At 43.3% G+C, this 14,753-nt stretch overlaps 1 pseudogene; it reads left to right on the forward strand.

Annotated features, from left to right (window-relative positions):
* The first annotated feature begins 4,110 nt into the window (after positions 1-4,110).
* Positions 4,111-14,262, forward strand: LOC123088531 (putative disease resistance protein RGA3; annotated as a pseudogene).
* Positions 14,263-14,753: the final 491 nt, after the last annotated feature.

The raw sequence follows: 14,753 nt of genomic DNA on the forward strand, positions 1-14,753 counted from the left end.
TCGGAGGCGCCATAGTTTTGGTGCTTGATCGGTCGAGCCGTGAAGACGTACGACTACATCAACCGTGTTGTTCTAACGCTTCCGCTTTCGGTCTAGAAGGGTACGTGGCTAACACTCTCCCCTCTCGCTTCTATGCATCACCATGATCTTGCGTGTGCGTAGGAATTTTTTTGAAATTACTACGTTCCCCTACAGTGGGTCCCACTGACCTCTATTTACCCTATCCCCGACTCCATAAACACCATCTCGCGGAGAAATAAAATAAGAGAGAAGGAATCATCATGTTTTACGAGACTGAGCCGTCGCCACCTCCTGTTCTTCATCGAGAGGGCTAATCTGGAATCCGTTCGGGCTCTGGAGAGGGGGATTCGTCACCATCGTCATCATCAACCCTTCTCCATCAACAATTCCATGATGCTCAGCACCGGGAGTGAGTAATTCCTTTGTACGCTTGCTAGACGGTGATGGAGTTGGATGGGATTATATAATCGAGTCAATTCTTAGGCTTGATCCCTAGTATCCATTACGTTCTGAGATTGATGTTGCTATGACTTTGCTATGCTTAATGCTTGTCACTAGGGCCTGAGTGGGATGATTTCGGATCTCAATCATTTATGTTTCCATGAATATAACTGCGATTTGGATCCTATGTTGCAAGTTTTATGCACCTATTATGTGTTCTGGTCCATAGACCCCAAAGTGACAACAATTGGGTTTGCTCCGGTGATGACCGTAGTATGATGAGTTTTTGTATTCAATATGTGTTAATGTTTTGTTCTTGTTCTCTATTAAAAAGGAGACCCTAATATCCCTTAGTTTCCCTTATGGACCCTGCTGCCACGGGAGGGTAGGACACAAGATGTCATACAAGTACTATAAACATGCATGACTATATACGAAATATATGTCTACATTACATTGATGAATTGGAGCTATTGTGCATCGCTCTAGGTTGTGACTGTTATATGATGAATGCCATTCGACACAAATATCCATCACTGATCCAATGCGTACGCTTTTCTCATATTGATATTTGCAAGTTACTACTGTTGATGTTGATGTTACAATCACTACAAAACTACTACTTTTACTGTTACCGTTACTATTACTACTGTTACCACTGCTATCAAACTATTATACTACTGTCCTACTAAACACTTTGATGCAGATTTATAGTTCTCCAGGTGTGGTTGAATTGACAACTCAACTTCTAAGCTCATAAATTCTTTGGTTGTGTCCAATCAATAAATTTGGGTGAAATACTACCCTCGGAGACTGTCACGATCCCCTATACTTGTGGTTATCATCGGCGGTGGCAGGAACGTCTACACTCGTGCGCGGCCCTCCTTCCCGGGGCAGGGGGTCGGCGGCGGTCCGACGACCTGGAGGCGGTGGCCGGCGACATGTGAGGTGGTGGTGTTGCTCCTTGGCGGTGGGGTGGCCTGGTGGCGCGGCGTTGCCGGCGATGCCCCCGGACCCGATCTAGGCCCTTAGGGCCCCATCTAGGGTCCTAGCAGGCAGGCTCTGGCACGGCCTCACTTCCTACTGTGCAGTGATGAGGAGGAGCGACTCGGATGTGTGTGTGTGGGGGGGGTGCCTCCTGTGTGCCTTCTGCAACGTGAGGGCGAGAGCTTTACGGGCATTTCAGGGCTCTGGCGGGCCTGGTATGCTCCTGTTATTGCATCCGGTCTGTTATCGTCATTGACGGTGGAGGTCGGACCCTCCCATGTGCCGACGGTGTTGTTGCCCCTAGTCCCAACTCTTCTTCTTCGCTGTGCAGGCCCCACTTCTCAGTGTCGTGGTGCGACAAAGTGGGAGGCTTCAAGGCCGTGTTGGCGCAGGGTGGTGGACGCTATGGTGGCGTGCTCCGGAGCGCCTGGGGTGATGGTTGGGATCTGAAGAAATCTGTGTCAGCATGTCTGAACTGATGCGGTGGCGCCTGAGGGTGCCACCGGACCTTCTTGGAGGGCGTCGAGTGCTACCCTTCCTTTCTCCTCGCCGCATACCAGGGGAAATTCTTGGCGGCATCTTCGTCATTGTCGCGTCCCTTCTTGGAGGTGTTGATTGGTACCGGTGTTTCGGAGTTTAGGAGCTTGGTGGGAGATCTCCGGTGGGCACAACGGTCGTGAGGCTTCTTCGTTTTTGTTAATCCGCCGTTGTCGACATTTGTTCCTTTTGTATTTTCTCTTTCTTTTCTTTTGATCTGCCCCATCACCTATCGTTGGTTGTATCATGTGTTTGCTATATTAATATAGCGGGGGTGCAAACCTGTTTCGACTAAAGAGCCTCTGGAATTTTTAAACGATTACTGTGCTAAATGGAATGACTTGTCGATGCTTGTAGTACTAAGCCATAAGGTTAAGAACTTACCTCCAACTAAAGGACGAAAAGTATGGCCACCAAACTCAGCACATACGCCCAGGCCATAAACAACAGCCTAAAACGAGGATGATTTTCTCACTACATCGGGTGCCATATATGAAAAATATAGGAGTATCAACGGGTCAAAAATGCTAAGACAATATGAGAACATAAATACAGACGTAGCGAACATCTGAGTTATCATTCTTGGATGTCTCAGGCATCATAATACCTGCTCAGGCGAAAATACATGATTCACTTATAGTTTAAACGGGTGACACGGCGGGTCGACAGCAAAAAAGGTGCGCATTTCTTCTCGCACATCTCCTCTCCCTCAATATATATGGATCCAGGCGGCAAAACTAGTAGGTGATAGCAGCTTAGTTTCCATCATACTCACATATATGGATGGACCCAGAGGCAGCAATGTATGTAGGTGGTGTGTGCATTCACATTTCACAGTGAAGATGGGTGTGATCACAGAGGCAGCAATGTATGACGGGGAGATGATCCATGTTTCTCTAATTAGTAAATAGCACGAACACCTCAACATGCTCACATATATGGATGGACCCAGAGCAGAGCTTCTTGAGCTGTTGCTTAATTTGATTCAAGAGCAAAGGAATTTAATTCTACAGTGAATTTATATACGGAACTATCATCGTGGCGTGTGGGAAACGGATGCACACCGTACTGATTGAAACTACTGTACCATCAAACGTGGAGCAGAGACTTCAGCTCTATCAGTTGCTTGTACTGTCACTGCACGGTGCCCACTTTCTTCTTGCCTCGATACTTAATTTGCATCATTCTGCTACCATTGATTGATGCGCCACCATTTCCTCCACCGATCCACTCGCACGCCTCCACTCACCTCTTGGAGCAGGACTATGGCCAAATTCGAATCCTAGCTAGTGTCAAGTTTGTGTTGTATTGCCTGATTCGGAGAAGGTTTCACTATGCTTAGACTGTATTCACCCTGTCCAGTATTTATGGGGATTGCATTTTTGGGTGGGTTCTTGTATGTTTATGCAGCGCTTTTGTACATCACTACTGAATGAACTCGATCTTGTTCCTTGCACCAATGACTCATATCCGAATTTGATTCCTGGCATATTCTCGCTGAGTTTTCTTCTCATTGTTTATGCCCTGAAGGGGATCCTTTTAAAGGAATTATGATATCTTGATTTCCCATGGTGGGCTTGACTTACAGGCACGCTTCCTGTTTTCTGCTGGTAGGTGTACCGGACAGACAGTAATTAAGTGGGCAAAGCAGGAAATTACGGGAAAGTGTGCGTCAATTAAGTAGGGTGGGTTGTGCAAATGACAGTGATTAAGTCGGTAAAGCAGGAAAAGACATTTTTTTCGATAAAGCAGGAAAAGACATGGAATTGCGCGTCCGTAAAGTAGGTTCCTGCTTAATTAAGTGGTGGGTAAAGTATACGAAGGTGCGCGCCCATTTGGGTGACTTCTTCAAAGCTTCCAGCCTTGTGAAACCACCCCGCTGGCCCCAAAACCAGTTAGTGACATTCATACTAGCTTTAGCTTTACCTCTCTTTTTTGGTATTGGCCTTTGTTTATTGTAAGTGATAATGACTCAGAGACATCAGGATTGATGGTGCTTGTTTTTCTTTTAGTAAATAGGTAGGGTGCTACGCACCTTTATTTACAAAGCTTTTAGCCAATTACCATACTAATGTTAAATTGATGAATCAGGCAGGCCTACAAGAACAGAGATAGCTTTGGGAAACCTTACATGTGAATTGTTACAGTATAATGAAGGGAACGATGTATATACAGCTAAGGCAGTCTCTTCCTTCTTACTGGACAAATAAATCTTCAGCTGAACACTACCCAGAATGTCTAGATGCATCACAGATCACACTGCAGAGAGTCAAGATGAAGAAAACATGTGTTGTGCTTGTCCACATCGGTTACTGGTTAGTTTATTACAACTCCAGCTCAGCTAAACTTTAAAAATGGACAAGTAGCTTGATGGATCAGCTCTATTATTTCCTCCTTGACCTGCTGTTTGAGGATTTCTGCCTCCTCCCATTCTCTTGCAACACAACATTATTAGCTCCTACCATCTGCTTGTTCTGCAACCTTGCGTCGTCTCTCCGCCGGCTCCTACAACTCTCCTTCTCACTTCTCCATCTGTGTAAGCTCACCACCATTCTCCTCTATTTTTCCTCTGCAAATCTGACTGTTTATCTTAGTTGTTGCAACCAGCTAATTTGTCTCGTGGTTTCGGGCTTCAACAGGCTTTTCATCCATTGCTATATTCATTGGTTGTTCCTACCCCCAGAAGCACTTTCATTGCTCGTCTATCATTGTTAGTTTTTGCCACTGTCTACAGATCTACAACTAGTTTTTTCGCCTTATTGCCATTGAAGATGGTTAATTTACCTGGTCGTTTCCTGCTACAGCACGTTTCCCACCCAAGATCCGAGCATCCAAAAACCAAGCACAACTCCCCTCCTTAGGCATACTAGTAATCGTGCACGTGCAACGCACGTATAATCATAGAAAGAAATTTCCTTCGGTCATCTTAGTTAGGACACAATTATTTCAAATCTTAATTTGAATTAAATGTAGGTTTCACAAATATAATTTTACCATATGAGCACCATATCTCAATGGACTTATCAACCATATAGACTTAACAAAAACACATTACATACCCTAGTCAATTTCGTCCAACAGATTGACACTTAAGTAACACACACATAGACAACATTTGGTCATCGGTTCTCGATCCATATACAACAAAATGTGAAAGTAAGTTAGACAACAGTCCTTCAAATTGTTGTTTTGAAGAAAATCGCATACGCTCAGTGCACATCTGAAGTAATGAACAACAATTTACATGAATTTATTCAGTGACCATGAACCGATGCATTTTTTACAAAAAGAAAACATAGAAGCAAGTTTAATGGAACTGTATATAATGTATATACAGCATGGGCAAGTTGACTGAACACTGTTAAGAAAAGACTTGCTGCCAACTACAGATTTTTCAGACACAAGAGCAGAACATCTAGTATTCACCTTCGATGGCAACACACCTTTGAGAATCTGATTAAGTAGAACAGAGTATATGCAATAGGAAAATGATCATAATTATCTCTCCTACAATGTAACAACAATGGGTACACATATATTCATCCCAAATCACAGTATCTTAATTTTAGAAACTAAAAAGAAAATCACATCCGGCAGCATCCATAGAGTATGGGTTTCTGGAAGGAATGTAGGCCAATTTTATTACAAGAGCAATAGCATCAGCAGGAAACTACTCCCTCCGCAAACTAATATAAGAGCATTTGGATCACTAAAGTAGTGATCTAAACGCTCTTATATTAGTTTACAGAGGGAGTACAATCTATTTTCTTACTCTCTTTTATGTAGTGTTTAAAATTCACTTAAAGAAAGCACACCAACAAGACTTCAGTGGATCAGCTAGTAAGAAATCCTTACAATCCTTTTAGCATGAAGACCATATTCTTAACATAAATAGGGAATGATAAGATATATTGCTCTGAATTTGTCAAAAGAAGAAACAATATGGAGCAGGAAACATTAACTATCACAACTACATATGTCAGTAGGAAACATTGATATGAAATAGATGTGTACTGTCCAACATTTGGTATCTTATAAACTGGTCTAAGTTTTTTTAGAACAGAGAAGCAAAAAGCGTCCGACGTTAAATTAATATAAAGCTAACACACCAGGCGGGATCCATAGTCAGGTCACATATTACAAACCTAGGGCCCGAGAGATAAACTGGTCCAAGTACTCCATGTTGCACTCTATTTCATTTTTATTTTCTCTCATTGCAAGAACAAATCAGAAGAAATTTCATTGAGCAGTCAGTCACAAAGTGTAAGCTTAAGCTAGAAGAATACAAAAAAAGATGAGGGGCAATTACTTTAATATTTACACTTCATAGAGCCCCTAATATCACCTCATACTCAAATTGGTACAACATCAACATCAAACTAACTATTGCAATATAATATGTTTTTTGAGAAGAGACTCAAAATATCCTAGATGTGATGCTTATACAAGTTTGAATTCTAAAAAATGCTTGTACAAATATGCAGACTGAAAATATTTTGACTACCTACATAGCAAAAATTGTGGGATTTCACATCTCCTGATAATATATACTCCCTCCGTCCCAAAATAAGTATCTCAAACTTAATACAACTTTGTACTAAAGTTAGTACAAAGTTGAGACACTTATTTTGATACGGAGGAGGGTAGCGAATACATCTGCCTAGATAACAAGACCAGAGGATTTCACAACAACTTAGCGTGGTACTACCACAAGCAGCTTCTGAAACAAAACACTACAGAATCAAATAATAATGTTTAGTTTGCAAAGTAGTGTCCATTGAATAGTCATGAAGAGTAGATTGCATCAACAACACATAACTTGAAATGCGGAATTACTAACATAAAGAAACTCAGGAAGCAAGGCAAGGGTACAAGTTAACACACTGTATGGGCATAGATCATATTGACTTCACCAATGTCTTATGCACACTATATGCACATTACCCTTACTAACATGGTCAATACAATAGTCATCTACCAACCATTTTGGGATGGAAGTTAAACAGTACAAAAGCATAACAATTCATCTGCTCAAAAATGGAAAGAGAATTGCTACGCAGACAATGGGTTGTGCCTGATTTATACACAACAAGATGTAGCGGCCATCGATCACCTCCGCCGCAGCCATCGATCCACAAGGTCGTCTGAAAATCGTCCTGCAAAGGGCCATGTTCACAGTAATTCGTTAAACAAATTCTGGAAAATTAACACTATATTCACAATAGCCAATAGTTATTAACCAATAAAAGCACAGTTGGTGAGGATCAACTGCTGTTATGGAATTCTGCACGGGATGCAAAATTACTGCTTAGCCTCCTCATCCATGCCCTGAGTATCCTTTTCTCCATTCTACACATGTTGCATAACAAAAAATGGGGCATCCACTAACAAAGATTAGGCAACAAAGAATGGTAGAAGAGAAGAGTACATGGACTGTACGTAGTAGATATACGAAAAAAAAGCAAGGACAGAGATAATTTGTGCAACTGAACATGGAAAGAAGAGAGGAGTTGCTGCAGGTGGGTGTACATGCGCTGGACATAGCAAAGGGAAGGGGTTTTTTCACCTTATTGCCATTGAAGTTGGTTAATTTATCTGGTCGTTTCCTGCTACAGCACGTTTCCCACCCAAGATCCGAGCATCCAAAAACCAAGCACAACTCCCCTCCTTAGGCATATACACCAAAAAAAGCCACAATCTGATGACGGAAGTGGCGTTAGCTAGTGCTGGCTTAAGATTGGCTGCATCGCCAGTCCTGAAGAAGCTCCTTGCTAATGCTTCAACATTCCTTGGAGTGGACATGGGGCGTGAGCTCCATGAACTGGAGACCACTATCTTGCCACAGTTCGAGCTGGTGATTGAAGCAGCAAACAAGGGAAACCACATGACTAGGTTGGAAAAATGGCTTCAGGAACTCAAAGACGCCTTCTACATGGCTGAAGACTTGCTGGATGAGCACGAGTACAACCTCCTCAAGCGCAAAGCAAACGGGAAGGATTCCTTGCCTGGCAATGCCTCCTCCATCAGCAGCACTTTTATGAAGCCTTTACGTGCTGCGTCGAGCAGGCTGTCCAATCTGAGCTCTGAGAACATAAAGCAAATTAGCCAGCTGAATGAACTGAGGGCTACACTGGCGAAAGCCAAGGAATTCCATGAACTGCTCTGCTTACCAGCTAGTTGTGATCCAGAGAGCCCCACAATACCATCAGCTGTTGTTCCCGAGACCACATCACTACCACCTCTGAAAGTGATTGGTCGTGATAAGGATTGCAATCATATAATACATTGTCTTACCAAGACAACTGCTACTACAGAGTGTAGTATAGCTATGTACTCAAGTTTGGCCATTGTTGGAGCTGGAGGCATGGGAAAGTCCACCTTGGTGCGGCTTGTTTACAATTGCAAGAGGGTAAAAGAATATTTTGATGTGACAATGTGGGTAAGCATCTCACGGAAACTTGATGTCCGCCGTCATACGCGGGAGATTATAGAGTCTGCCTCTCAGGGGGGATGTCCTCAAATTGATAACCTTGATACTCTACAGCGCAAGTTGACCGACATTCTACAAGAATCCAGAAAATTCCTGCTTGTGTTGGATGATGTTTGGTTTGAACCTGGCAGTGAGAGGGAATGGGACCAACTGTTGGCTCCTCTAGCTTCCCAACAGACGGGAAGTAAAGTTTTGGTAACTTCTCAACGGGATATATTTCCAGCTGCTCTTTGCTGTGAAGAAGTGTTTCCTCTGCAAAAGATGGAAGATGCTCAGTTCTTGGCACTCTTCAAGCACCATGCATTCTCTGGACCAAAAACTGGAAATCCAAAGTTGCATGAAAGGTTGGAAGATTTTGCAAAGAAGATCACTAAAAGACTTGGACAATCTCCTTTGGCAGCAAAAGTTGTGGGCTCTCAGTTAAAAGGGAAGACAGATATCAATGCATGGAAGGATGCTCTAACTATGAAGGTTGACAAATTAAGTGAGCCCGTGAGAGCTCTATTGTGGAGTTATGAGAAGTTAGATCCATGTCTGCAGAGGTGCTTCCTATATTGCAGCTTGTTTCCAAAAGGCTACAAATATGGCATTGATGATTTGGTTCATCTTTGGATGGCTGAGGGCCTTGTTGATTCACCCAACCAAACCAAAAGAGTGGAAGATGTAGGGAGTGATTGCTTCAAGGAGATGATCTCTGCTTCATTCTTTCAACCAGTTAATGAGGAAAACACTTCCACGTACTATGTAATGCATGATCTCCTTCATGATCTGGCAGAATTACTCTCCAAAGAAGACTACTTCAGACTGGAAGATGATAAGGTGACGGAAATACCATCCACTGTTCGACATTTATCTGTCTGTGTTGATAGTATGATGCGACAGAAGCAAAGTATCTGCAAGCTACATCGTTTACGCACTATTATCTGCATAGGCTTCGTAACAGATGATGTAACTGAACTTTTCAACCAGATGCTACAGAATTTGAAGAAGTTGCGTGTACTATGTTTGTTATCTTATAACCGTACTAAGTTGCCAGAATCAGTTGGTGAGTTAAAGCACCTTCGGTATTTGAACATCAGCGGAACACCGGTTTCTGAATTGCCAAGATCACTTTGTAGTCTTTACCACTTGCAGGTACTTCTATTAAATGGAAAAGCTGACAGTTTTCCTGAGAAACTCTGCAATTTAACAAAGTTGCGGCATCTTCAATGGTCATACAACGAAGGAATGCCTCAAATTCCAAACATTGGGAAGCTAACTTCGCTCCAACAATTTGATAATTTTTCTGTGCAAAAGAAAAAAGGATATGAGTTGCAACAGCTGAGGGACATGAACGAGATTCGTGGCAGTTTATGTGTGACAAATCTTGAGAATGTCACTGGGAAGGATGAAGCCTTAGAATCAAAGTTGCACCAGAAAAGTCATCTTGGCAGCTTACTACTTCTCTGGAGTTACAAAAATTACACAAATGCAGAGGATAGTTTACATTTGGCGGTTCTAGAAGGCTTGATGCCACCACCTCAACTTGAGGATATATCCAGGCTGGTTACTTGATGGTTCATATTTTGAGAATTTGGTATCATTATTCTTTGAAAATTGCAGTCTAGTACAAAGCCTACCATCCAGTACTGAGTTATTTAGGAATTGCTCTGCACTTTACCTCGATAATATGCCCAACCTGAAGGCATTACCTTGCCTTCCACTAGGACTTGAAGAGTTATCAATATACAATTGTCCACTGCTTCTATTTATATACAATGATGAGCTGAAACATCATGATCAGAGAGAGAAAATCATTAAGACTGACCACTTGGCCTTACAACTTAGTTTAATATGGGAGGCGGATTCAGGATCAGATATTAGGAGTGTACTCTCATCAGAACATTCACTTTTGAAGCAGCTGGTGATATTGATGCATACTGATATGTCACATGTTCAAAACCTTGAAAGTTCTCTAGAAAGGGAGAAAGATGAAGTATCGATAAAAGAGGATATCATCAAGGCATGGATATACCGTCATGAGCATATGATGAGACTCATGTATGAAAGGAGCATTGGACTGCCGCTGGTTCCACCGTCAGGACTTCGTCAACTTACTCTTTCTTCATGCAGTATTACAGATGAAGCTTTAGCTGTTTGCCTTGATGGCCTGGCTTCACTGCAAATATTGATCCTTTCAAAGATTATGACATTAACTACACTTCCTTCAAAAGAGATCCTCCAACGTTTGACAAAACTTAACTTCTTGCAAGTCGGATATTGCTGGTGCCTCTGGTCATTAGGGGGCTTACGAGTTGTTACCTCTGTTTCAGCTGTTGAATTGTTTTCCTGCCCTTCTTTAGGGTTGGCACATGGAGCTGAATGTTTTCCATTATCCCTTGAAAGCCTCACTATAAAGAATTGTGTGCTTGCAGCTGACTTCCTTTGTACTGACTGGCCACACATGAAGCATATTCTCATAGCCAATTGCAGAACCAGCCTATGCTTCTCTGTTGGTAGTCTCACCTCTGTTAAATCAGAGTATTTAACCAAAAACTACCACAATTCACGGAACCGTGACGAAAAACTACCACTTTACGATTTTGTGTGAAAAACTACCGCTTTTTTCCTAAACCGTGGCAAAAAACTACCAAGTCTGAAAAGAGCCCGATTTGGCTCTTTTAAGTGCGTTTCTGACAGAGTTGGCCCACACATAAGCAGGCTAAAAAAGCAATCGGGTCCCTAGTTTTTTTTTAAAAAGCAATCCAGTCCTCGGCGAGGCCCAGCACACTCGCGGCGACGGCGGCGGCGGCTGCTGCGCACGCAAGCCAGCCGGCCAGCAAGCGGCGAGCGTCGTGGCGGCGGTGCTCGTGCTCCTCTACTTCTCCTTGCTGCAGCAGCTTGCTGAGCAGCAGCAGCCCAGCCCCTCTTCTCCTTCTCCACTGTCTCCTCTCGGTCTCCTTCTCCTCTGCCTCCTCTCCTTCTCTTGCAGCAGCAGCACGGGCACGAGCTCCTCCTCTCGCGCAGCCCCGCCGCACTGCACAGCCGCACCTCGTCGCAGCCCCACTGCCGCACGCGCACACGCAGCCGTGCGCAACCGCTCGAGCAGCCGCCCCGCCGGCTTGCCGCAGCAGCGCGTGCAGGATCCTCCCCTTGCCTGACGCAGCCGGGCCCCATGGCACGCGCAGCTCGCAGGGCCGCCGCGAGCTCGCCACGCCGCCGCCGTCGCGCATCCCAGTGCCTCCTCGCACGCGTGCACGCAGCTGCCCGCCCCCTCCAGTCGCTGAAGGACTGGATTGCTTTTTTAAAAAAAACTAGGGACCCGATTGCTTTTTTAGCCTGCTTATGTGTGGGCCAATTCTGTCAGAAACGCACTTAAAAGAGCCAAATCGGGCTCTTTTCAGACTTGGTAGTTTTTTGCCACGGTTTAGGAAAAAAACGGTAGTTTTTCGCACAAAATCGTAAAGTGGTAGTTTTTCGTCACGGTTCCATGAATTGTGGTAGTTTTTGGTTAAATACTCGTTAAATCACTCTCACTGCTTCACTTGCCAGATTTATGTACGCTTGAGGGATTGTCTTCCCTACTGCAACTTTCCAGCGTATGTTTGATTGATGTTCCAAAACTCACCCTCGAGTGTGTCTCACAGTTTCGAGTCCAGCGCACACTCAATGTTAGCAGTCCTGTAATACTGAACACCATGCTCTCGGCTGATGGTCTCACAGTTACAACAATCACTCTTACAAGATACAAGGAACCATTCATTTCATTCACTTCTGAAGCAGCTGGTGATATTGATGCATACTGATATGTCACATGTTCAAAACCTTGAAAGTGCTCTAGAAAGGGAGAAAGATGAAGTACCGATAAAAGAGGATATCATCAAGGCATGGATATACCGTCATGAGCATATGATGAGACTCATGTATGAAAGGAGCATTGGACTGCCGCTGGTTCCACCGTCGGGACTTAGTCAACTTACTCTTTCTTCATGCAGTATTACAGATGAAGCTTTAGCTATTTGTCTTGATGGCCTGGCTTCACTGCAAATATTGATCCTTTCAAAGATTATGACTTTAACTAAACTTCCTTCAAAAGAGATCCTCCAACGTTTGACAAAACTTAACTTCTTGCGAGTCGGATATTGCTGGTGCCTCTGGTCATTAGGGGGCTTACGAGTTGTTACCTCTGTTTCAGCTGTTGAATTGTTTTCCTGCCCTTCTTTAGGGTTGGCACATGGAGCTGAATGTTTGCCATTATCCCTTGAAAGCCTCACTATAAAGAATTGCGTGCTTGCAGCTGACTTCCTCTGTACTGATTGGCCACAAATGAAGAATATTCACATAGCCAATTGCAGAACCACCCCATGTTTGTCTATTGATAGTCTCACCTCTGTTAAATCACTCTCACTGCTTCACTTGCCAGATTTATGTACGCTCGAAGGATTGCCTTCCCTGCTGCATCTTTCCAGCGTAGGTTTGATTGATGTTCCGAAACTCACCCCCGAGTGTGTCTTACAGTTTCGAGTCCAGCGCACACTTGATGTTAGCAGTCCAGTAATACTCAACACCATGCTCTCGGCTGATGGTTTTACAGTTACATCACTCACTCTTATAGGATGCAAGGAACCATTCATTTTATTAGAAGAATCAGCAAATTTCACATCTGTCATGGGCCTGTGTTTCATTGATTGTCAAATGATTTCCCTGCCAACAAATCTGAGGTCTTTCTCCAATCTGAAGACGCTTGACATCTTTAGGTGCCCAAACATATCATCTTTACCAGATCTGCCATCCTCCCTCCAGGAGATACGTGTATTGGGTTGTTCTGAGCTATTGAATGAGAGCTGCCAAGCACCTGATGGAGAAAGTTGGCCAAAGATCGCGCATATCCGCCGGAAGCTATTTGAATGAAGTGTGAGTTAGATTCCCACCTGCAAATAAATGGAAAGGTAAATTAGCTCCTATCAGCCATGTTTGCACTCTCAAAAATCATGATTATTTCATTAATTTTTTTAATCTTTCAAATAGTCCATTAATTTGAAAGTATCACTCATTTGTTTAATTCAAATTTAGGAGGCGGGGTGCCTTAGGCTGGGTCATCTTACAGTTCAACTCAGTTTTCGGTGCTGATCATCTTGGGCTGGCATGATAGCCGTGCTACTCCTACTCTAGAAGACAGCCTTTGTATGATAGCCGTGCTACTGCTACTCTAGCATACAGCCTTTGTATGATAGCCTTGCTCTGTTTTGCTGGTGCTGTCAGTGAAATGTCTATGACCAGTCTGGAGCAAATTGAGAGAGACAGTGATGGGTAAACAATCAGGAGCTGGGAAACTGCACAAGCTGGATGGCTCCATGACTCTTTCCAGGAATGTGTTGTTAATGCTGTGAAGATTGCAGCTAAACTTGGTATGGTGCCATGCGAGACATTAATTTGTCCTGACTAAATAGTATGCTCATGCGTGCACTTCATCCTGACACTGAATTTCCCCTGTTTTCCCTTTCAGGAACAATGTGGACAATTGTCACAGAAGTCAGTGATGGTGGATGGGAGCAATTGTGAGAGAGTGAATCAGTGATGGATGTCCAATGAAAAGTGCAGATTAGTACTCTCTCCGTAAGGAAATATAAGAGCATTTCGATCGCTATTTAAGCTAATGCCATGAAGACTGCAGCTGATCTCGAATTACCAAGACCTGAATTCGGAGCTAGCTGAATTCGGAGGCGCTTCATTACAGTCAAAATCACGTTATTAGCAAGACAAACTCACCTTGATTTTTTTATAAAGGGGATATATTAATATCGACAGTACGTGAAACTCACGTTGACAGCAAGACCCACCCATTGGTTGATAGCAAAACCCACCCAAGAGTTTATTCAGATGGTGTGTGTCGTGTACTCAGACAGAGCCTATTTTCAGTTTTGTGCTCGTCTGTCAGCATCGTTTCATATACTACTGCTTTCTTATAACTAAACAAAAGTAAAATGAACCGAATCCTTTCTTGTACAGTATCGACATGTCATGTCGGTGACTGCTAACTGATATTTTACCAAAAGCAGGCTTCAAGGCAATCAGTTGAGTACTGCATACCCATTCTTCTTGTCTGAAGATGTGCGTGCAGTTCACCAGCCTGGTCTTGGCTTTAGTTTGGTTGCTCGACGCAGTGAGACCTAAGAATGTGATGTGACCAAAATAAGATGTTTTGTACTACCTCTGTTCCAAAATATAAGACGACGTTAAAGTTTAATTTGAACAGCAAAAACGTCTTATATTTTGGTACGGAAGGAGTATATTTCAA

This window comes from Triticum aestivum, chromosome 4A, assembly GCF_018294505.1.
Source record: "Triticum aestivum cultivar Chinese Spring chromosome 4A, IWGSC CS RefSeq v2.1, whole genome shotgun sequence".
In the NCBI taxonomy this organism is placed as follows: domain Eukaryota; kingdom Viridiplantae; phylum Streptophyta; class Magnoliopsida; order Poales; family Poaceae; genus Triticum; species Triticum aestivum.